At 40.8% G+C, this 23,757-nt stretch overlaps 1 protein-coding gene across 6 annotated transcripts in view; it reads left to right on the top strand.

Annotated features, from left to right (window-relative positions):
* The window catches only part of TSNARE1 (t-SNARE domain containing 1), a 505,053-nt gene extending 481,919 nt beyond the window's left edge, over positions 1–23,134 (top strand). For all 6 annotated transcript variants that reach the window (XM_026843158.1, XM_026843156.1, XM_026843161.1 and 3 more), the window contains one exon: positions 22,948–23,134. The gene's annotated coding sequence lies outside the window, so the exon portion shown is untranslated. The remainder of the gene's footprint in view (positions 1–22,947) is intronic.
* Positions 23,135–23,757: the final 623 nt, after the last annotated feature.

Here is a 23,757-nt window from a genome sequence, read left to right as displayed (position 1 = left end):
TCTTCTCTTCTCTTCTCTTCTCTTCTCTTCTCTTCTCTTCTCTTCTCTTCTCTTCTCTTCTCTTCTCTTCTCTTCTCTTCTCTTCTCTTCTCTTCTCTTCTCTTCTCTTCTCTTCTCTTCTCTTCTCTTCTCTTCTCTTCTCTTCTCTTCTCTTCTCTTCTCTTCTCTTCTCTTCTCTTCTCTTCTCTTCTCTTCTCTTCTCTTCTCTTCTCTTCTCTTCTCTTCTCTTCTCTTCTCTTCTCTTCTCTTCTCTTCTCTTCTCTTCTCTTCTCTTCTCTTCTCTTCTCTTCTCTTCTCTTCTCTTCTCTTCTCTTCTCTTCTCTTCTCTTCTCTTCTCTTCTCTTCTCTTCTCTTCTCTTCTCTTCTCTTCTCTTCTCTTCTCTTCTCTTCTCTTCTCTTCTCTTCTCTTCTCTTCTCTTCTCTTCTCTTCTCTTCTCTTCTCTTCTCTTCTCTTCTCTTCTCTTCTCTTCTCTTCTCTTCTCTTCTCTTCTCTTCTCTTCTCTTCTCTTCTCTTCTCTTCTCTTCTCTTCTCTTCTCTTCTCTTCTCTTCTCTTCTCTTCTCTTCTCTTCTCTTCTCTTCTCTTCTCTTCTCTTCTCTTCTCTTCTCTTCTCTTCTCTTCTCTTCTCTTCTCTTCTCTTCTCTTCTCTTCTCTTCTCTTCTCTTCTCTTCTCTTCTCTTCTCTTCTCTTCTCTTCTCTTCTCTTCTCTTCTCTTCTCTTCTCTTCTCTTCTCTTCTCTTCTCTTCTCTTCTCTTCTCTTCTCTTCTCTTCTCTTCTCTTCTCTTCTCTTCTCTTCTCTTCTCTTCTCTTCTCTTCTCTTCTCTTCTCTTCTCTTCTCTTCTCTTCTCTTCTCTTCTCTTCTCTTCTCTTCTCTTCTCTTCTCTTCTCTTCTCTTCTCTTCTCTTCTCTTCTCTTCTCTTCTCTTCTCTTCTCTTCTCTTCTCTTCTCTTCTCTTCTCTTCTCTTCTCTTCTCTTCTCTTCTCTTCTCTTCTCTTCTCTTCTCTTCTCTTCTCTTCTCTTCTCTTCTCTTCTCTTCTCTTCTCTTCTCTTCTCTTCTCTTCTCTTCTCTTCTCTCATAGTAAGTAAAATTATACTCTCAGTCTTGGACTGGCCTCACAAATAAATGTTTTGAGATTTTTACTGATGTAGAGCTGTAAAGCAGACATGAGATGGCTGATTTACTTTCTTAATTCTAAACAAACAAAAGGCATTTCTCCTACTTATACTTACCTGTGTAGTTTGTCTTAAAAAACGACAGTTACTTCCTCTCCTTTTAACCTTTCCTAATACTCTAATGCCTCAAGCTGTTAGGACCACAGCTAAAGCTGATTTGTAATGCTCTGCAGTGATTTGTTGCCATTTCTCATTTCTAGACAGCTTTCCAACTGTGCGTAAAGTATTCAAAAGGAATTCTGCATCCTTTTTTGGGGAAGTTTGCATGGGCCCATACTTATTCCTTTGGGTGCCAAAGTACCTTCAAAAACTTTACCCTATCAGGATTTCTACTGAAATTGATGTGTTGGCTGGTACATAGCTTCATGGATGAATGCTTATAGCATATCAAGAAAACTTCAAGAGCCTTAGCACTGAAAAAAATATCTGAAAGCAATTAGATGAAGGGAATTTCATAGCTTTGCCATTAACACAACCTCTGCTATTCTTAGTACATTTTTATTTTGCACAGTGAGTCACATAAATGCAGTGAGAAACAACAAAGAGGACGTCAAGTTCCATTACTGTAGTATGATGGTGGATGACAAGGGCATCTGGTTGATAGAACAGAACAGAAAATTGCACTTTGTCTGGCAATTAAGGGAACAAAACGGAAAAAAAAAAAAAAGTCACTGTCCTATTTCTGTTTAACTTCAAAAAATACATATGATTTCTGCCTGGGGAAGTTCTGTAGGTGGCTGCCTGCCTTCTAGTCCTGCTTAAGCAACAATTTGTGTTCAAAGTGGAGGAGTAAACCAGGTGATGAAATATTCATCTGACTAAATTCCTGTCTTTTTTTGGTTTTGCTATTTAAAAAAAAAAAAAAAAAAAAGAAAAGTCCCATAGCTGAGTAGTTTCAGCTTGGGTGTTGATGTAACCACTCGTGATAGGATATTGGTTTTTAATGAATTTTGCAGCCAGCTGACGGTTGGCACCAGAAGGACTGAGTGATGCTGCAGATACAATATACCCAAGTGGTTTTATTTTTTTTTCGGAGCTGAAATAAAAAGCTGAACCGCTGTGCTTCTTTCAAAAGATCTAAAACAAACCACATACCCTTGTCTTGTACTCCACTAAGGCTGATCACTGTGCCTTCAGATACCAGAATAGGAATAAAAAAGGTATTTCGTTTGTAACACAGCATTTTCCACATTTTTACAACTTCACTGACTCAACAGTCAAAAGGGAATTTGAGTGAGATATCCCAAAAATTTCATTTCAAGCTGCAATTGATGTTTTAGGGTGGGTTTTTTTTTTCCCTTTTTCTTGTCATTTTAAAAAACATGCCTCCCTTCTCTGAACTGAACCCAAACCAAATGCAAATCCAAACCATTATCAGTGAGATATAATGTTAAAATCCAATGAGTTTTCATTTATTCTCACAAATGGAGAGGAATTCAAAGTAAGTCTTGACCACTATCTGCCCAGGTAGAGTTCACACAGACCATACAGTCTGCTGTGATGAAGCTACATAAAGCGATAACAGCAGCAGAACAGAGTGAATTTGGACCCAAATTATATAGATTGTACATTTCACATACTTTCTCAGGTTTCTAGTTACATTATTAAAATGTTCGACATTATCTCTTAATCATTTTTAATAACTTTATATGTAACAAGACGCTGCTAAGAGATAAAATAAAATAGAGACTGCTCTCTCCTCCTTCCAAATATTTTATGAAAAGAAAGAGGGAAGAATCCAACAATTTGCACTTATTTTAAAAATCACATTTTCAAGGAGACCCTGGGAGTCACTTCACATCCTCATCCAGCAGGACTTTGGAGGTTTTCCAGTAGGAAAAGAGAGGTTTTCAGACACTTACATCCTTGGAATAAGGCATTGAGGAATGTGGGCTTGAGGGTCTATTGCAAAAAGTCTAAGAGCTTTTTACCCTTACTTTTAATCTGAAAATTGTTTCGCCCATTTAACGTTACTGTCCTCAGCAATATTTTCTCATGCAGAGCTTATATAAATAATATCTGGAAATGACTGTAATGGCATGCTCTGTCCCCTTGTCTTCCAATGGCAAGATGAATATGGGTCAGTCGTGAGCCCTGGCAGCCAAAAGGGCCAACTGTTCCCCGGTGGTGGAGGGAGGTGACTGTCCCACTCTACGTGGCACTGCTGGGGCACCCCTCAAGTACTGTGTTCAAATTTCATAGAATCACAGACTGGTTTGGGTTGGAAAGGACCTTAAAGCTCATCTAGTTCACCTCCCCTGCCATGGGCAGGGCCACCTTCCACCAGCCCAGGTTGCCCAAAGCCCCGTGCAACCTGGTCTTGAACCCTTCCAGGGAGGGGGCAGCCACAGCTTCTCTGGGCAGCCTGTGCCAGGGCCTCACCCCCCTCAGAGTGATGTGCCTCAATATAAAAGGTGTGTTGGGTTCCTCTGTACAAGAGCGTTTATAGGAGGGTGACCAAGATGGTGAAAGGCCTCAAGGGCAAGACTTAGGAGGAGAGGCTGATGTCACTTGGGTTGTTCAGCTTGGAGAGGAGAAGGCTGAGGGGTGACCCCATCACAGCCCATGACTTCCTCAAGGGGGGCAGCAGAGGATCTCCTCTCTCTGGTGACCAGTGATGGGACACGAGGGAATGGGATGGAGCAGCATCAGGGAAAGTTCAGATGGGACATTAGGAAGAGGCTCTTCACTGAGAGGGTGGTCGGTCACTGAAACAATGACCAGGGAAGTGGTCATGGCACCAAACCTGTCAGAGTTCAGAGTCTCTGGACCACACTCTTAGTCATATGATTTAGTTTTATGTTGTCTGTGAGGAGCAGGGAGTTGGACTCAACGATCCTTATGGGTCCCTTCCAACTTGAGATATTATTTGATTTTATGATTCTACGATTCTAAATCAATTTTGGCAGCAGTAGCTCTTGGCAGAACATCACTAAAGCTTGTCTATCTCTGTAGGCAGTCCCTGTTACAAAATGCTTAAGCAAGACCTGGACTCTCCACTTTCAAGTTTGTCACTCCAGGTTCCATGAGGTCTGTCTGCATTTGATAGCCCATTCCATGCCCAAATAAGAGTAGTACAGGGAGTTATTCAGATATAAAGTAATAACCAGACTTCCTTCCAATCATTAAGACCAGTGAGTTTTCATTTATGTTCAGACATGGCTTGTATAAATGGTAGAACACGGTACATATTTAGTGTCCATGGGCTAAAAAAAATCCATGGGGTATCGAGGCTTCATGGCACAGCATAAGCAGTGCAGAAAAGTGAGTGAAAGTAACAAAAACATACCTGTCAACACCAAATGAACTGTCAGCTCCACAAAGCCGCATCTAGCATGTGACACCAGAGCCCATGACAGATGTTTCTCTTTCAGGCTGTCTCTTCTGAGGTCTCTTACTCAAATATGATACGAATGTAATACAGTAGAAGGCTTTCAAATGCAAATAGGAGGAGGGAAATGGCATATGGCAGAAGAAGATTGATGTGATGGTGAAGGAATATTTAGCTTTTCTTTTGTGTAATGTTTCATGAATATGCTGAAGTGTGACAGTGTGATGGCCTAGTGATGTTGGTGAGGGTAGCTCATGGAGTTGAAACAGGTTCTACAAAGGAAATGCAGTTCTTCCGCTGGCAGTGCTTTTGAAAAAGAGAAAAGCATCAGGTGATGCTCGGAATTTCTGTCCTGATTGTGAAGTTTGAAAAAAATGAGAAGCCACCAAGTTACACAAACATGTTGTGCATTTCCAGAGCTGATTAGCATATTTTGGAGGGGAGCAGATCACACCAACTTTTAAATAGAAATTGTAATTGCCAACCTTTGTGCTTCAAGGCCTGAAGTGCACAATATCATCACGAAAGAAATTCTGCCATCTTGGTCCCTGGATGAGGAAAGAAAGTGAAGTCTATTCCCCTTTTTTCTTCAAGTCCTTTCTTAAAACATTCTCTGTAATGCCTATCCAAAACAATTATCCCACGCTAAATAATTATATTTCGGTGTATTTTGAATGTTTCAAGCTGTATGAGTAGTGAATCAGAATTGCTTGGATTTTCAAAACATCTATTCCATTTCTATGTAAGGGTTTATATTATAGCCTTCGCATGTTTTTCTGGACGATGGAGGTCAGCTTATATTTCGAATACGATCTTTTCTTTCCTGTTAGGATTTCTATGTATCCTTTTTCCACTATATTGAAGATGCCTCAAACCTGGGAGCGTGTAACGTTGTCATTGAGCTGTGCAGAGATTCCCATGTGACATATATTCTGACGCTTACACTAATCCTAAATTAATAGTCTGTGTTACAAAATTTTACTTCAACAGGATTTTTGTACCGTATAGTCACCAACCTTATGTATCTAAGAATTACAAAAAATAAGAATACATAGGTATATGTAAAGTTTAGTACATCTCCTTCACCACGTCATTTGAAAGTTGATCTGTTGTCTTATATGATTTTCAGGGAAGGTTAACACTAAACTTTGAACACATTTTCCAAGAAATATTCCAAATGCCTTGATTAATTGAAGCTTTATTTGCTGCTCTCTGCCTTGAAAACATGTATGGTAGTAAATACGCTTGAAGTATTGTTTTGTTTTGTTTTGTTTTATTTTGGCCTATGTAAAAATGTCACTTTTTAGTAAGAAAATGCAATGATATATGCAAAGAATATCCGCACGCATTGCAACTACTCTTTTGTAGTCATACAGACTCTCACTCCTCCAAACAGCAGGACGGTCTCAATGAGTTTGTGTTATTGGATTTCTGTTATATTTCTCTCCAGCCTTATAGAAGTATAATACTTCTGCAAAATAGAGCTCTGAGAGTACCTGAGAGATCTGGATATTTGTTATAATGGAATTGTTGAAATGATGAAATATCAGAAATTTGGGATTTCTTTTTTAACACTTTCCTTTGGGATCCAACTAATTTTTGGAGATAGAAAGCCAAATACTACCATAATAATAAATAAAATCCTTACATAAGCAGAAACAGAGTTTTCATCACAATCAGATGGCTCACAAGTCATTAAAAAGGTTATTACAGTTGAAGGTAAAGGAAATCTCTGATTCTGTTTTCCCCAAGCATTTCTTCCATGCAAGGGCAAATAGTTTCTGTCAGCATTTTGAAACATATTCACGATATATATTATTTAGGTTTATCGTTGTTAGCCTTGATTCACTTTTTACTCAGAGAAGAAATGTCAAACGAGGCTCATGAAAACTTTTGCCTTTGAATAAATTCTTGTTGAATTGAAATGATTGAAAGACATGGATTTGGAGAAAGCACTGTATCTACGTCGAAATTTAAAAGGCCAAATTAATTCTGCTAGTAATTCAGTCAAGGCCTAGGCTCTGCCACAGCTGCTGCATTGCATTTCTGGATGGATGGATGGATGGATGGATGGATGGATGGATGGATGGATGGGACCCAGGACTTTCTATTTATAATGTCTCTGTAGTGACTTTTAAACACTGCTATAAAACAAAGAAGTAATTTCAAGCACAGTAGAAAGCAAATATTAGAATCCCTAGGCCAGAATCTAATTAACTTTAATGCCATTTTACACCAATCTTGCAGTGGATTGGGGCCAAAAACTGAATTACATTAAGTGTAAAATGTTTCTAGTGTGAGAACCAGACACTGTATTTACTGCAGTCAACCTCACCGAGATGGTACACTTCCCACAATATTACTGGATTTCCTGTTTCTAGCAGAGGGTTTATCACAGCTGCTTTCTGTCTCTCAGGTTGGAAATGCTTCTTCCTTTTTGTTTGCATAATGTTGGACGAGCTAGAAAAAGATCTAGGAAAAGAATCTTGAGAAAAAATAATGAATATATTTGTAAGGAAAAAAAAAAAAAAAAGCAAAACAATATTGCATTGCCGAAACTGTGTTATTGTCTGCATCAGCCCCACACTGGATTTAGGGATATTTTATGCCTATGTATGGCTGATCCGTGACAATTTTTTTCTTAATTACTGAGTGCAACCTAATCAAAACAGGACTGGCCAGTTAGGCCACTCAGGTCATACCTGTCTGCCGTTGCACTCTATGTGGGGGCATAGAAACTAAATCCCACGTGTGGAAATAGAAACTAAATCCCATGTGTGAACATGAAAGAAGAGTCCACCTTGTGTCACTGGGAAAACACAACATAATCTCTGGTTTATATCATCAGTTATTTGGAAAATTCTGGAATCAGTGAACAGCATGTTTGGTATTTCCTTTTAGCTGGAAAATGCAATGATTTTTCCATCTATTAGCAAAGTCTGACCTCAGGCAAAATAACAGATCCAGGCTGAAGCAAAGGAAGGCAGAAAATAGTAGTCGGATGTGTTAATACATACCAGTGCTCCCCCTTTCAGAAGCTGGGGTTGTAAATATATGACAGAAAAATCATGAATGTTTGGGAGAGAATTCTAGATTTGTCACCGAAACAAGTAAAATAAACCAAACCAAAACAAAAAAACAAGGTAGCTCCAGTCAAAAGTCTTCAAAGTGATAGGTTAAAAGTAATTTTAATACAAGAATTGATAATGATCTGAGGATATAATTTGATAACATGTCTAGCATGACCTACTAGGCTCGTTAAAAAACCGACAAGGTGACAACCACGAGTAGATCTAATTTTCCCACATCATTCAGGTCTGGCATAGATCTACAGACAGTTGGGAAATAAAATTTTTAATAAATGTAAGCATCTTAATACATTTCTGTTTATTATTTATTGGAGTTAACATTCAGTAGAATCCAATATGAAAGTTGTACTTTGTTGGAAACATCCAGCTTTGCCTTTGTAATATACTGACCTGTTGCTGAGTAGTGAATTCTAATGAAAAAAACCCTATACATTCATTATAATTTTTCTTCCTAAAGAAGTCAGATGAAGAATTAAAGTAGCAAGAGAGTTTCTCAGAAAATAAATGCTCTGAGAAGACATTCACGGGACATTGTTTTTTATGGTACACAGGTGGACATCAGAGGGTGGAACAAAGAGGAAAAAAAAATCACTGATTAAGTAAATATTTAATATCTTTTGTGTAATCACAGTTTCTGTAAAACAAGGCTCTTTAACCAAGTAGTAAGTGACAGGACCAGAGGGAATGGCCTCAAGCTGCCCAGGTCAGGGTCAGGCTGGCTCTGAGGAAGGATTTCTGTGCAGAAGGGGCTGTTGGGCGTTGGAATGGGCTGCCCAGGGCAGGGGGTGAGTCCCCATCCCTGGAGGGGTTGAAGAGTCGGGCTGAGCCAGCGCTGAGGGATCTGGGGGAGTTGGGAACGGTCAGTGCTGGGTTAATGGTTGGACTGGAGGAGCTTCAAGGTCCTTTCCAACCTAGTTGATTGACTCTGTGATTCTGTGAATATAAAACACACTGTATTTTGTCAAAGGCCCATATAGCATATTTTGCATCTTGTGTATCCTTGCAGCAAGGATGTCTGCACGGCTGTAGGTTTATAACCCTGGGTGATACAGTCCCCGCATCACTACAGTAATGTTAGCAGAGCAAATTATCTGGAGTGCCACGCCGAATGGTGCAGCCACACTGCTGCTACTTCCAAATGTCCTCTGTTCAGTGCAAACCCCAGTGGCTCTGCATGCTGTGCTTTCACATAGCTCTAGAACAAGGTCCCTACTATTCCCCTGAGGATAAAATATTGCCACCAAGTTTGCACAGGACTTTTGAGACAAATTAAACTTACCCACTGGAGTGGGAAACAAATGCATACGATGAAAGGAATGGAATTTTTGGAGGTACTGTAAGGCAAAGATAGGAAGGTGTGAGCAGGTATCACATACCATTTTGGCTCAGACACCCAAAGCCCTGATCATCATAAATCCTTGACACTTGCTCCAGAAGAGGAAACAGCAGCCATCCAAACAAATTTGGAAAACATTAAACCATGTAGCAATCATAAAGTAAATGGAACGATATTACTTTAGCCCTGCAGTCCCTCTGGCTGTTGGTCTTAGTTTGGGAATGCAATACCTGGAATTAAAACCGCCGTCTTACCAGATCAGGAACTACCTGAAAACTAGATATTCCAGCAAATGGCATATTTTCAAGTAAGCTTCTCTTTTCTGAGTCTTTACGTGGAGGCTATATTTACCATGTGTCCTCTGCAGCATACTCTAGCACTGGCTTTCTCTTCTGAAGTCTTGTAGCCATTTTTTGAGTCAGCCCGAACTTGTTGAGATGGTAATACGCACTGTGGGCATGACCTTGGAGGGTGGAAGGTACAGCAGAAGAAACACTACGAAAACTCGAATCCTACTCCTAAATTCACGTAATTATTGTTTGGGTCAGCAAACTCTGAGATCATTAGTGGCATTTCTGCTGGAAGGACAGCCCTCACACAGTAACTCTGCTGTGAAAAGATTGGTGATTGGTGAGTCTGAGTCCAAGGGGTTGGAAACAACAGAGGTTCTTTCTAGGATAGAAACAAGCTGTTTTGATCAGAAGTGGAAGAGTTCAATAAAAATTCATCCATTGAACTTTTTCTCTCCTGATTCTCTTTCCTTACATTTTCTTTCATTCGCCACTCTGCTCCAACCCCAGTATCTAGCGTGCACCCATCTGTTAAAATATAAAAAGGGCTCCCTTTGCTAGTATCTATTAAAGTGCCATATGGCTGAGGTATAGCCTTAGGTGGTGAGCATCATGGAGTGCATGTCTGAGTGAATAGATTTCTGCGTTTGAGGTTTAATTAGGTAAGTGCTTTTTAAGTAACTTCGCAGTTTCCCCTTAAATATTTGCTATTCCTCACCAAAGGAAACAAAAAAAAATGAAGTTGGTCTAAAACAGAGCCTGACATGTATCAACGAGTGTTCCCATCCTTCTCACAATGATTCATATCTCCTTCATCCTCACTGATGGGAATGACAGGCAAAGTGGTCTCCTGAGTGGCCACGATCCCTCCCACCCTGGTTTGCCCAGATTTCTTACTTCTTCACTGCCTCTACAGATATGCCGGTACTCTGGGTTGCAAAGCACCATCTGTTACAGAGGAGGGAGGAGTGGTTTATTTCAAGATGCAGTTGTGATGGAGCATTATTGAGAAGGGGGTAAATCTAGAGGAACTGTGTGCTTTTAGATGTCACTTAAACTGTTGGACTGCGGTGTCCTGGTGCAGAAATCTGCCACCTCCAAATAAATCCACTGCAGTGAAGGCAGAAGACCTCTAAAGAGAGACCTGGCAAAGTGGAATTTGAGATTATTCTGATCCGTCCAACTGCTGGCAACTGCAGGTCAAGATGAAAGCAGAGAACTGACTGTAACTATTACAGATTTATTATTTCCTTGCTTATTTCTTTGTGGGTTTTGACACATTCTTGTTAAGGGTGAATTTCAGTATCTGAAGAGAGAAGATCTCCTCCTGCTTGGTGTGTGTGAGGATGTGTACACTTCTGTGCAGGCACACTAAGCATGATGTCCAGTAACGTCATTCTGAATAAAGGCTGTGATCAGTGCCAAAATTCACTGTTAATTCGTACTGACTGAGAGACCTCGACTCTGCTGAATAGAGAAGACTCTGCAGTAACTACCACAATTATTCTGCTTTTCAAATAACTCTAGACATATAAAGATTACCGAACAGTCTCTTCCCATTCCATGGATTCATAGTAATTCCCTACAGTTTACTCTCTTCTAGTTTGCCTAGCCTTTTTTTTTTTTTTCACTTTTATGTTAAGTGTGTCGAAGACCTCAGTCACTGTGGTATCCAAGATCTGTTAAAAATACGTTATCGCTTCCAGGGCACATCTTTATGAAGACAGGCTTTTTTCCTTATAATAGTGGTTGCAACACTAATCTGTCTGGTCACTGAGGATTCGTTTATAGAGAACATGTATCAGTCAAACCATTAAAACTTGTGAGCAGAATAAGATAATGCAAAAATATTTATTTTAGACTTAAAATATAAAACAAGCAAGGCGGGATGAATTTCACTGAAGTTCAGACACTGAAGCCTGAACTCAGTGCTCCCTTTCAGGTTTATTTATAGGTACAGACATGGGAAATGGCATTTTTTTCTGAGCTGTTGAATAGATTATTTAAAGGTGAGATGGACTGCCCTCTGGATGTGCTTGTATAAAGGAAATGAGAGTCACTTGTGTCGATCTGGAGCATTTCCATTTGGATGAAAAGACTTCCACCTGTAATACTCCATGTTTACTTGTCTGGGGCAGTCAAAAAAGGAACAAACCTTCAATAGACAGAATATTTCACCCACCTACACTAGAAGGGTGGTGAGAGAGATCATCAGGAAAGTCAGCTCAGATATTCTCACCCTTCTTTATGAATGGCCAAGGACCAAATGAGGATGTATCCACAAGCTGCATTACCTACAAATATTCGAGTGCATTTCCTGACATGCCTGCATTTTCCTGCCACAGGCCTTTTGTTCTGATGCAGGGACCAAGTGCTTTAGTCTCCCTTGTGTCTACTAAAATGTCTTCTTTCTGATGGGATTAGTTTTTTTGCATTAATCTAGCGTTTATTGCTAGGCTGTGAGTGAAGCAACCATGTTAAGCGTAGTTCCATTCAGTGCTTCAGCCCTGGCACCGTCTGTATGCATATCACCAACTTATGTATGCAAGAACATCATCACCCAGAGTTAATAAAAGCGAGTGTTCAGATGGATGAAAAAAAAAAAAAAAAAAAAAAAAGTGCATTATATTTACATCTATGGAATTCAGTCGTTCTTTTTTTTTTTTTTTTTTTTTTTAATTAGTTCTCTGTGCAGCAATTTATTTCCAGTGCTGTTCTTAATGAAAACGTTAGAAGTTGCACTTCTAATTCGAGTACTAGTTTTATCCATTCCATCTCTGTCCTCATTGACTAAAAGCAGTTCTGTTCCCTTCAGAGTGAAATAGTCTTGTTAAAAGAAAAAAAATAAAAAAAAAATATTTGAGGTAGGTATTTACTGCATTTAAATACACAGGGCTGATATGCTGACGTATCCATCAGTGTATAAAACAAGACCACTGCTATGCCATGCATGCAGTCTCCCATTTTGTTTTTCTTTCCTGACAGGTAAGCTTTTTAACTCTCGTTTTCTCTAGCTCTACACAAACCATGTTATCCTTCCACTATTTAAGCAAAACATGGAGCATACAGTTCCTGCTCCCTTAGCTGAAACAGTGGGAGTTTAATGCTAACCATGTTGTGTGTCTTCTGTGGGCTTTTTTAGGGTTTATCAGCTCTATTTCCAATAACACACGAATCAGAATTTAAGGGTTTCTGTCACCTTTTACAGCTCTGATTTGCTTGCTCTGTACTTAAATGCTGCTGCAAGGTGAAAGTCTGGTATTTCCCCATGACTCTTGGCAGATTCTCAGGGATGGTGAAATAGTAATGATGTGCTGAATGGGTACTGAGTGATTTGAACACTAGGCAGCCTTGACTACATACTATAGTGTTTAAGCATCCATCTCCCTGAAATTGTCTTTTCCTGCAACCAGACATATTTTAATCTGAGTCAGCATTTTTCTTCCTGATAGTTAATCCGAGCTGAAAGTCAAATGCCAGTAATTCTGCATGTTCCCGAAGGAACACAAGGTTTGCCACGTCGCTGCAAACTGATGACTTGTCAGGTTTGCTATCTAATCTCTATTAGTCTTCAGCACACGATGTGTTATCTGGCCAGTGTTTTATGCCTGTCATTTCGGTGTTATCCTGAGTGCTTCCCAGAATAATTCAGCATATTCATAAAGCTGATTTTCTTTCTCCTTCCTCCCTCCACACAACAGGAATTGCCAAAAGTGAGTCTGGGAGCCCTGACTTTCTAGAGAAGATAGGCAGTCACTGCACAGACCACAAGAGATGTGGCCTGTGTCAAGGCCAGTGAGACTTTACTCATTTGACCATGAAGTTTGGGGAATGGAGATGTGTATTGTCTGGCTCACGTGTTGACTTGCCCCTGAGGACACAGGGCTTAAAGCATGTTAAAAAAAAAAAAAAAAAAAAAAAAGTTTTGAATGTTCAGATTGCCTTGGAGCACTCTGAAGGTGAGGTAAGAGGAAGAAAAATAGGCTGTGTAAGTGGTGGTGCCTCTATCTTTTAAGATAACGTGTTCAAATTGCCTCCATTACTGTAGAAGTCTGATTAAAGAGGTGCGGTGGCAGCACCCTCCCCGCTGTTCTCTGCTAGCAGCTTTTACCTCACAACCATCCCACTTGCAAAAAGATGAACAAATCATTCACCATTTTTTTGTTCCAAGTGGCAACAGGAAGAAACATCCTGTCCTGAAACGCTGGCATCTCCGTGCTGTGTTCTTCTTTTCATCCTCCTCATGAGAAACAGGATTTCTGACTATTAACCTAACAATGCCTCCACTCCCAAAGCTCTCCAAATTGCTTTTTAAAAATGGAGAGATGCAAGAAAAAGGCTGCATCTTGTATTTAAGCAAATTTAATGCATCTTAAAGTGCAAAGTGGGGGCCTGGATGGAGAAGGACCAGTGCTATCTTCCTGGCCATTCAGTTCCATCTGTTTAATGACAGATTTAGATCATGCACTGATGGCAATTTTAATCTTATTTTCAAGGCAACAAACTGAAGTCATAACCCTTCTGCACCTTGAGCCTCACTCTTCTGCCTTTCCTTCTTCTGAAGGAGGTGGTTCCAGATAACTTTCTTTAGTTTGTTATTGGAATTTTATGAAGGAAATCCCAAATGACAAGGATGGGTTTGTTGGTTTGTTGGGTTTTTTTTTTTGAGGAGTAGAGTGACAATACTTCCACAAGAAAGATAATATGAAGAGCAAATGAGTATGCATTTTTTGGAGGAAGTATCTTCTGTGAGCTGTGACCTCGAGAAGAAGCAAGGCCTTATTTTATAAGTGGTTTGGGTTCCTTCTTTCTCTTGACTTGCTCTACTATAGGCATGAAGTTTTTCCTTTAAACTCACCTTGTTCAGTGAATGGAATTGCTTGTTTACTTATTTCCATATGTCAGCTTTGAATACATCTTCACTTTTCCTACCTTTTCACCATTTTCACCTTTTCACTGGTGCATTGCTGTAGCACTCTGCGGGTGTCTTGGTGGACCTTGGGTTGGAGCAACACACATAGGGACAACCCATTTATAAGGTGGTAAAGGGTTTGCTTTAGGTCAGTGTTAATGGTCAAAAGCAGGAGGTATAGAAAAATGGTTGGAGACACTGCAGCTCTCTTGACAAAAACAACTGGCCGGATAGAAAGCTAGAAAAATGTCACTGAGTCTTTGGCAATTTACATGAGCTTGTACGTTTGGGCTTCAGGTAGTTCCTGGGGAGTCCCGAGATTACTTACTGGAATAACTTGTCAGAACCCAAGTTTTACACCTCACAAAAAAAAAAAAAAAAAAAAAAAAAAAGCATGGAGGGCTTCTGTCAACTGTATGACTCAGTTACTGGAGGTTGAAAAGGAACTGGGTGTTGGATTAAGCATTCTCATGTTAAAGAACTATTTATTGACCTTTCAGTCATACACAGCTCTGCCATGCACAGTGTGTCATGAGGGAAAAATGAGGTCAGTTCATCTGTAAATAGGAGATTTTCCCCCTGTTTTAATGGGATAAAATGACGTTGCTGAGGTTTGCTATTCACTTGTCATTTAATCAGAGTTACTACTGATTTCCCTTCCCCTCTTCTCACCTCATTCATTCTGTGTCATCTTCCAGGCCCTGGACATTCCACCTTTGTGAAACAGATTTGTCACGATTCCCAAATTGCAGCTACAATATTCGGTTCTGAAACGTGATAGCACCTGTTATATTTCCTGCCATACTTACGTCATAGTCTGCAGTTTTGGCACTTAGGTGCAGATTCTGCTACAAACCTTTACAGATCTACATGACCTCATCAGTTGCATATTTCTCAAAATCGTTCCCATGTACTGCAGCACTGGTAGGGAATGCGTTGCTGATAGTTCTTTACAGCTTAGACACAGAAATACACAGGGGTGAATTCCTACTGGGCACATGCCAGTCTTCTAGCATGAAGATGAAAAATGGTTGGGATGTCTTTTAGTGTAGTGAATCCCAAGGAGCTGGCTTATAGAGACATCTCTCTCAGTGGGATTGGGATTTGTTGTTGTTTGGTTCTTGGTTGGTTTTTTTTTTGTTGTTGTTGTTTGGTTTTTTGTTGGTTTGTTGGTTGGTTTTGGTTTTGGTTTGTTCCAAGTATCATCTCATTTAATGATATAGTCTTGATTTACAATCAACCCATACTATCCATAAGATACACCTATGTACTTGTGGTCCATGAAAGATGCTCATGTCCTTGCATTAACATTTGCCTCTGAAACTCATATATTACCAATGATCTGCAGCTGCCGAATTAGAAGCCATTGATGTCAGGGCCAGAAGTCCTCTGAAATTCCAAAGGATCAGGATTTCTGCTGGGGCATATTTCTAAACTTAAAATAGAAATTATTTCAGTGAAGTTGAATCAAAGATGGTTTCTGGGCCCCATTGATGCAGGAGAAATAAATGACCAAGTGACTATGAAGCAATATTGTATGGGGCATATCATCACCCTGGTTATCTAATTTTTTCTGATGGAAGACTCTTGGGTTATTAGGTCTGTCCTATTTTAAGAAGTTGTTGTTAAAATTCCAGTATAAGCAGAAATGGTCAGTGTGACTGAGTAAGAACAGCGGTTTTTCTGCTGTGAGCAGTTGTGCACTAGAGCAATCATGAAAAGTAGGCATCATTTACTTCCCTAGAAAATTAGTGGGAAGGACTGTTTAAGAAGGAATATAACACTGAAGAAAAAAACAGGCTTTACTGAAGGCAAAATCTCGTCGTATAGTACCTTTGAACAAAGGCCCAGATAAAAACATAGGTAAGGAACGTTCAGAATGTCAGTAATGCAGTTCTCAGACTAATCTGGACTCTGATTAGTTGCAGCTTCAGAGAGGCAGGAAACACCACAGATTTTCTTAATATTGTGAGTTTTGTCTTCTTTTCCTTGTCTTTTTTTTTTTTTTTTCCTATTCTGAAAATGCATCATTAAGAATTTACGTATATAATAAAATAATTATATCAGGCCCAGGTTGAAACCATCATCAAGATAATCAGAAAGGGAAAATAGGGGCCCTCAGAGACCATTCCCCACCATCACAGGTGGAAGAGGTTCATTTCAAATGAATTAAGTCATGAATTGCACCCCAGCTGCAGAGCAAGGTTATCTGTTGTAGGGGTACATTTGATGTTGATGCTCAAAGCTGGTCATCTGTTGAATCCTGAACACATAAGTACATCTACTACATTGTATTTGGCTTACATGGCAAGGTTTTGGTAGTGGGGGTTACAAGGTGCCTTTTGTGAGAAGGTGCCAGAAACTTCCCCCATGTCTAGTTGAGCCAAATCCAGGCGGCTCCAAGATGGACCTGCCTCTGGCCAAGGCTGAGCTCATCAGCGACAGTGGTAGTGCCTCTAGGATAACGTATTTAAGAAGTCGGAGAGAGGAGTGATAATATGTAAGAGAAACAGCTCTGCAGCCCCCAAGGTCAGTGAGGAAGGGGGGCAGGAGGTGCTCCAGGCACAGAGCAGAGGTTCCCCTGCAGCCCGTGGTGAGGCAGCTGTGCCCTGCACCCATGGAGCTCCATGGGGGAGCAGAGACCCACCTGCAGCCCGGGGGGGACCCCACGCCGGAGCAGGGGGATGCCCGAAGGAGGCTGTGACCCCGTGGGAAGCCCACGCTGGAGCAGGCTCCTGGCAGGACCTGTGGCCCTGTGGAGAGAGGAGCCCACACTGGAGCAGGTTTGCTGTCAGGACTTGTGACCACTTGAAGGACCCATGATGGAGCAGTTCATATAGAACTGAGGCCCGTGGGGAGGACCCATGCTGGAGAATTTAATGGAGAACTGTCTCCTGTGGGAGGGATCCCACAATGGAGCAGTGAAAGAATGTGAAGAGGAAGGAGCGTCAGAGACGTGTGACAAAGTGACCACAACCCCCATTCCTCGTCTCCCTGTGCCTCTGGCAGGGAGGAGGTAGAGAATCTGGGAGTGAAGTTGAGCCCAGGAAAATTGGAGGGGTGAGGGCAGGTGTTTTAAGATTTGGTGTTATTTCTCATATCCTACTCTGATGTGATGGCAATAAATTACATTAATTTCCCCAGGCCAAGTCTGTTTTTTTGCTTGTGACAGTAACTGATGAATGATCTTCCTGTCCTTACCTCAACCCATGAGCCTCTCATTATATTTCCTCTCCCCTGTCCAGTTGAGGATGGGAGTGATAGGGTGGTTTTGGTGGGCAGGTTAACCCACAACACATCTGGAAAATCTTGAGAGATCTCTGTACCTATCAGAACTACCATGCTCTACACATCTCACTTCTCTGGTACATCAGGAAAAAAAGGAATGTTAGCAACTACATGTGACTAGAGGCAGAAAAATGTAAACAACCAGAGGTTTCTTTCTTTCCCTTCAACATTCTCTTGAGGGTTTTCAGAAAGAAAAAAACTTAGATCCTCATGGTACAAGATGCTAACTCCACTATCCACCGTGTGGGTGAGTTACATTCTCTGTCATGAATGAGATGCTGTTGTAGGATTTCAGCTCTGTCATATGTAGAAACGACTTTCCAATTTACTGGTATAGAGTATACAACAGTTTCAGAGGAAAACAGATAAATACAATATATTGTGACAGGACATGGGCTTAATCAGTGTAGATTTGCATATGTGAACATCAAAAGACGTCTGTGCCTTGAAAACAGGTTGATGAGAACATGAATTGGAACAATGATTGAAACGAACAAAAACTCAAAATGAAAATACCCTGAATTGAGAAAAAATGGCAAAGATTGAGATGAAGGTCTAACATTTCCTTTCTGTGGACTGCAGCTCAGGATACCTGCCCTGAGGGTCCAGCTCTGGCATGCTCTCACTCCCTGTCCGAGTTCGGGATGTTGAGAAGTTGGCTATGAATAGTTCTGAAGAGCTGTTTCCATGTCCATGTTTTCAGTACTCTGTGCCAAAATCCATCTGTTCATTCTGTCCCATATTCTCCATCTTTTGGACAATCCATCAAACGTACTTTAACACTGGGGGTTTTGCAGACTATGACTTTGCAGAGCAACTGTCAGAACTTTCACATGTTGTCACATCCCGCTCAGACGAGGGGGACAAGTGACTCAGATTTGCAAATCCCCAATTGGAGCGGACAACAAGTCTCCAAGTTCAAGCATTTATTAACTACCTACAATGCACTAATTGAACACATGATAATTGGCTAAGTACAGAGCAAGTTGTGACGAGCAATATAATATGCTTTGCATTTCTTAATAGAAAAAGGAAAAGAGGGAGACAGAGGGAATGGGGGAATACAGATCACCGGTCTGGGTTCCTGCGCTGATCCCGCCGGTGAGGGTTCCAGGAGGCGGCCGTCTTCTTTGCTGGCATCCGTCTTCTTCGCTTCACTGCTCTCTCCAGACGGCCGGGGGGGCAGGGAGAGGGGCAGAGAGAGAGAGAGCCCTTTCTTCCCGCCCTTGATTTATACCCACTTTCCTTGGGTCCGTCCCCTAGGTCAACCCACAGACCTAGGTATCCCATGTACAGGGAGGGGTAAGGTGTTCCATGGGATGATGTCACTAGCATGATCATGACAGCCCTCGTTAGCATATTGAGGGGTGTCAACTTTAATATGCATTTCGTGGATAATGAAGCAAAGTTCATTCACCGGTCACATGGCCCTTGAAATCTGCCCAGGTGCCCCAGGGCAGAGCTGTCCCATCTGCACAGGGCTCTCTCCCCCAGATACATCGGGCAGCCTTATCAGCTTCGGCCTCCACAGAAAGCACCCTGGGGCTCAGAGTTTTGTCTTGCGAGTGTTTGAGCCATTTCTTCAATCAGCCTCAACTTTTGCTTTCCCAAGCTGTTTGTCTTAGTTTCTCACAGGCCTGGTTTCTCGGCTCTCACACATGGGCCTGATGCAAAGCTTCAGTGAGAGTGTTTGTGTTGACTTTAGTGAGCTTTGGATCACCTCTTCTCTTTCAGTGACACAGACTTCCACTTGATAATTTCCTAGGCCTTCTTTGGTCATCTCAATCAGCTTGTAATGAATGTCATTTCACACTTTCAAAGAATCATCCAACTGGACAAAAATCTCTGCAGATATAACAGCCAACTACTATTAATAATGGACTACAATTTATCTGGATAAACCTTCTCCCACTGAGAAGTTCACTGAGGTTAATGTCTATGAAAACGCCTTAACTCTATATAAATTTGCAGAAGTCAGAAGTTGTATCATCGGGATTTACTTACACAGTGTGATGTGTGTCATCACATTTACTTAGAAGAAAGACAGACATCTCACCGCATTCAAAACAACAGCAGGTAGGATCAAATTGGTTTATTGTTCTGGAGAATTTATCTTCCCATGAGACTAGCTCTTTAATTCACAGGCAGAACAGCCTAGACTAAATAAATGAGCAGAGTCTACACTGTAAACTACAAAGGTGTGAAAGATGCTTCTCTGAAGCCTAGGAGGGCTGTAGGAAGGATCCACCACTCAGGTTCCTAATTGCAACTCAGAGCTACCACGCGACTGGAGCAGCTCTTTACAGTCTATTTTTGCAGTTCACAGTAAAGAGGTCTGTTAGCCTACACAGGAGAGTAATTTTAGCAGCTGGTAGCAGCAGGGTCTTTTTTTCATTTGCCTTTTCCTTTCTTGTCCTCTGTCTTTATGCATGAAAAAAAAAAGATAAATATGCCTGTTTCCTTTCAGTGACTATGAAGGTAATAGAAATGACTTACTGAAATACGGATGGACAAAGCCTCAAGTCACTCAGGTTTCTACTGGTAAAGTTCCCCAGATATAAAAATAAAATATCTATCCCAACATTTTTTTTTCCCCTCCTAGGAATTTTAATTTAGTTCTCTATTTGTATAATGGCTAACACAGGTCTGTATAGTCCAAGGCTAGAACTGCTAAACTCAGCTTAACTATTACTACATCAAATAGAAAAAACTCTTTAATCAAAACCTAAGACTGTGACTGAATTCTTTTTCACTAACACAAAATAACTCATTTTTATCCTCAACTAAACCAGAAACATATATTAAGTCTGTTGTTCTTTTGGCCCAATGTATCTTTTAGTTAGATTGTGTCTGGAGAATCTCTCTTGTTACACTCAAGAGGCAAGTCTGTAGATTATCTATTTCTAATTTAAATGGCCTTTGCAATGTTGAATATTTTCCCTGCCTGCAAATCAAGATTCATAATCCCCAGTAGCTGCAGAGCCTGCCAAGAGTAATGGCCTGTGCTGGTAGTAGGGTTTGCTTTCATGTCAAACATATGGTGCCCTTCATCCCAGTCCTTGGAGAAAAAGCCTGTCCAAGGTCTGCAGGATCTGATTAGACCACGTTCCTTCTCTCCTGTACACAGGCATGTGTGTGCCTACACACAGAACCTCTCACTCACTTGCACACAGGCGCATATATATATATATATATATATGTGTGTGTGTGTGTGTGTGTGCAAACACATAAATACATCCACACACTATTATAGAGGAGCATGACCAGCTTCTTTAAGGCAGCCATGTGTTACTGATTGACTTGAGTTGGTCATTTACTGAGTGATTGCATTTGCGTCATGCAGTCGTGGCTTGCTGGGCATGGAGGAGGCTGCGCTGAGGACAGTGCTCAGAAATCCAGACAAGTTGGCAGTTCTGTGAGGCTAACACACACACACAGCATAGGCAAAGCGTTGCAAGCAGCTTGAGGGGGGTGATCATTCCCCTCTTCTCGGCACTGGTGGGAAACGCCTGGAGTCCTGTGTCCCGCGCTGGGCTCCCCAGGACAAAAGACAGATATGGAAAACTGGAGTGAGTCCGGCAAAGGACTTGTGAAGATGGTTAAGAGATGGGAGCATCTGACATGAGGGGAGGCTGAGAGAGCTGGGACTGCAGCCTGGGGAAGGGAAGGCTCAGGAGGACCTCATCCATCTCTATAAATACCTATGGGGGGTATAAAGAAGATGGAACCAGGCTCTTGGTGGTTTCCCCTGACAGCACAAGAGGCAATGGGCACAACCTGAAATTTGTTAAACATAAGAAAATGGGTTGTTTCGCTTTAAGAGTGGTTAAACAGGTTGCTCAGAGAACCTGTGGAGTCTCCAGGCTTGTTCCAAAGTTGATGGAAAGGTGATATGATCAGTGACGTCCACCACCTTTCCAGAGCCTTTCCACTTGTTTGAGTAACTCTAGCAAATCCTTTTGTGATATTAGAAGGACTTCTACTGCTGAATTTGTGCAGGTAAATTTAGGTGTCCACAGTGTACATTTCTGCATCTGAGACAGACATCCAGAAGATCCCTTTGTAATTAATGCTAGTCAACAATAGCCAGTGAAATTCAGCTCATTCCGGAGTTGAACTTATTCAAATAACCCCCACCCTAAAAATCCGTTCGCTGTATTGATTAGATCTGTAATTACTATAATAGGAGCCTGGAAGCCATTACACTCAGATGGAGATACTTACACCTTAAATTAGCTGAGGTGAATGCCATCTTCTGAAGGATGCGCTTTCTCATTAGGGTGCTTCTATTAGTTCTTTGTGGTGTTGATGTGAATGCAAGGCAGAAACTATCTTCCACGCTTTGTATGCGGCAGCACAGCACACAATGAACACCTGATGCTCAAAGATTATCTAAATAATATCTTATTATGAACATTTTTAATGATTAACGACACTAACTGTATGTGTGTGGTTTTGTGTTTTGTTGCTCTCAGGGAGGGGAGTGTCTGATCTCTGGTTAGTTTTGACACCTTGTTGGATTACAGTTAAAGCATAATTAAAACAGAGCGTTTCTTGGGCTTTCATCTGTAGAAAAAAACAAAACAAAACAAACCAAAACAAAACAAAACAAAAAAAAACAACACGAAGAAAGTTGTTCTCAGTTATGGGTTCAATAATATCAGACATCCCTTTCCTTTCCCCTGAGAGCAAATTTAACCAGGTTATTTTACATAGCCCATGTACAAACAGTATCCACTAGGGAAGCGGAGGTAGAATAAACACGAAAACTACAAAAGCCTGCTTATATTTTTCATAATCTGTGCGACAACCACACAGGCCTGCTTCATGGGGTGGTGAGTGCAGAAATATCATTTGTCTAACCTCAGAAGTGGGTAGCGCTGGTGTCTAGCTTAAGGTGCTATCTTGGTGCTGATGTCTGTCCGGAGAGGCTTCTCTTACAGTAATTGGAGAGAAACATGCACTTTCATCAAAAAATTGCCTCTTTGTTTCCATTACCATTAAGCAGTGTAAACATTTGATGTTGTAGAGGTCTATGCGTGGTATAGTGAGTCCTTCCTACCAAGAGAAAGTGTCTACTGGCTTCACTGCGTGGAAGAATAGAAATCAGATCAATATTTCTTAGACATATTCTCTCCTGCGTCAGTAAAACACTCGGATTTCTACATCTAGACCACTTTTGAGGAAAACTTGTTTTTAAAACTAGGTGCTCCATCCTCCAGGTGTGGGACCTGCTGGCGTTGAGGAGAACACAAACCCTACAGGTTTCCTTGCTACCGTAGGCTATATGGAATATTTTCTTTATAAATTTGTTTTGTCTATAGTCTCAGCCTCCCCAGTATTTCCACTTCCACAGTGACCTTAGACTGGAATAAGTAAAAATACACTTTTCTGAGATGATGTCTACTTCACTGATGACTATGCCTTTTGGGACCACCGTGGGTAGCCACACTGTCATCAGTAACAGCTTTACGTCAGCAGGTCTCTGGGAACCCTGTGAATACTTATCAGTTATTCTTCCTTTTGCAGACCCTGTGCACCCTGGGAAGTGGAATGGATTCTCAAGGCTTTTCACATTCAGGCCCTACGTCAATATCTGCTTTACTGATCACCTTCTATTAAAACTGCTATAGTCAACAAACACTAATTGTATGAAAGAAAAGCTGTTTTATACTGTGTGTTAGTATAATTATTAATATTTTCCTTTTTTTTTCTTTTTTTTTTTTTTTAATTTATTTTATCCCCCTTCATTGAAGACAGGTTTTACCTTATGTTACAGATTTAAATTTCTTCCCCTGTGTATCCTGGAAATGCTATTTCTTTGCCTCCAGATTTGGTATACGGCGTACTGTAAGATACGTAGCTGTTCATTCATCTTTATTATTTGTGTTTTAACATGCTCCTGATCTCCAGTTCTGCTCATTTAAAATCATGAGTCAACACATTTTGTTCAATGTTTATTGTTGGTTTTGTACATTTTAAAAATAATCTAGCTCGGATTTTCATCCTGTGCACTGCTACTTTAGAATTTGCTCTGCCAGATCTGAGCTAAGCGTTTTCACAATTGTATGTGCCGTTTACAAGCACATCAGTTAGATGCCTATTTGATGCCATTGTATGCATGGAACACCACGTTTATTTATGAGAAACACTAGTGAAAGAACAGGACAAATAAACATTAAGACATACTGTTACCATTTTTTTTAAAGGAAAAGACCTTTAATCTGTTAAAAAAAAATCAGGCAAGACATCTCATGAAACATGACAAATTTTGCATTATGTTTCATTTCATAGGTTTCAATGCAACCAGCATTTGGGTTTTTGTTCCATTGTCACCCG

The sequence above is a fragment of the Athene cunicularia genome (genome assembly GCF_003259725.1).
Source record: "Athene cunicularia isolate RWA chromosome 2 unlocalized genomic scaffold, athCun1 chr2_part1, whole genome shotgun sequence".
NCBI classification, from domain to species: domain Eukaryota; kingdom Metazoa; phylum Chordata; class Aves; order Strigiformes; family Strigidae; genus Athene; species Athene cunicularia.
The sequence above is the reverse complement of the archived record's forward strand: the minus strand, read 5'-3'. Positions and strand labels throughout refer to the sequence as shown.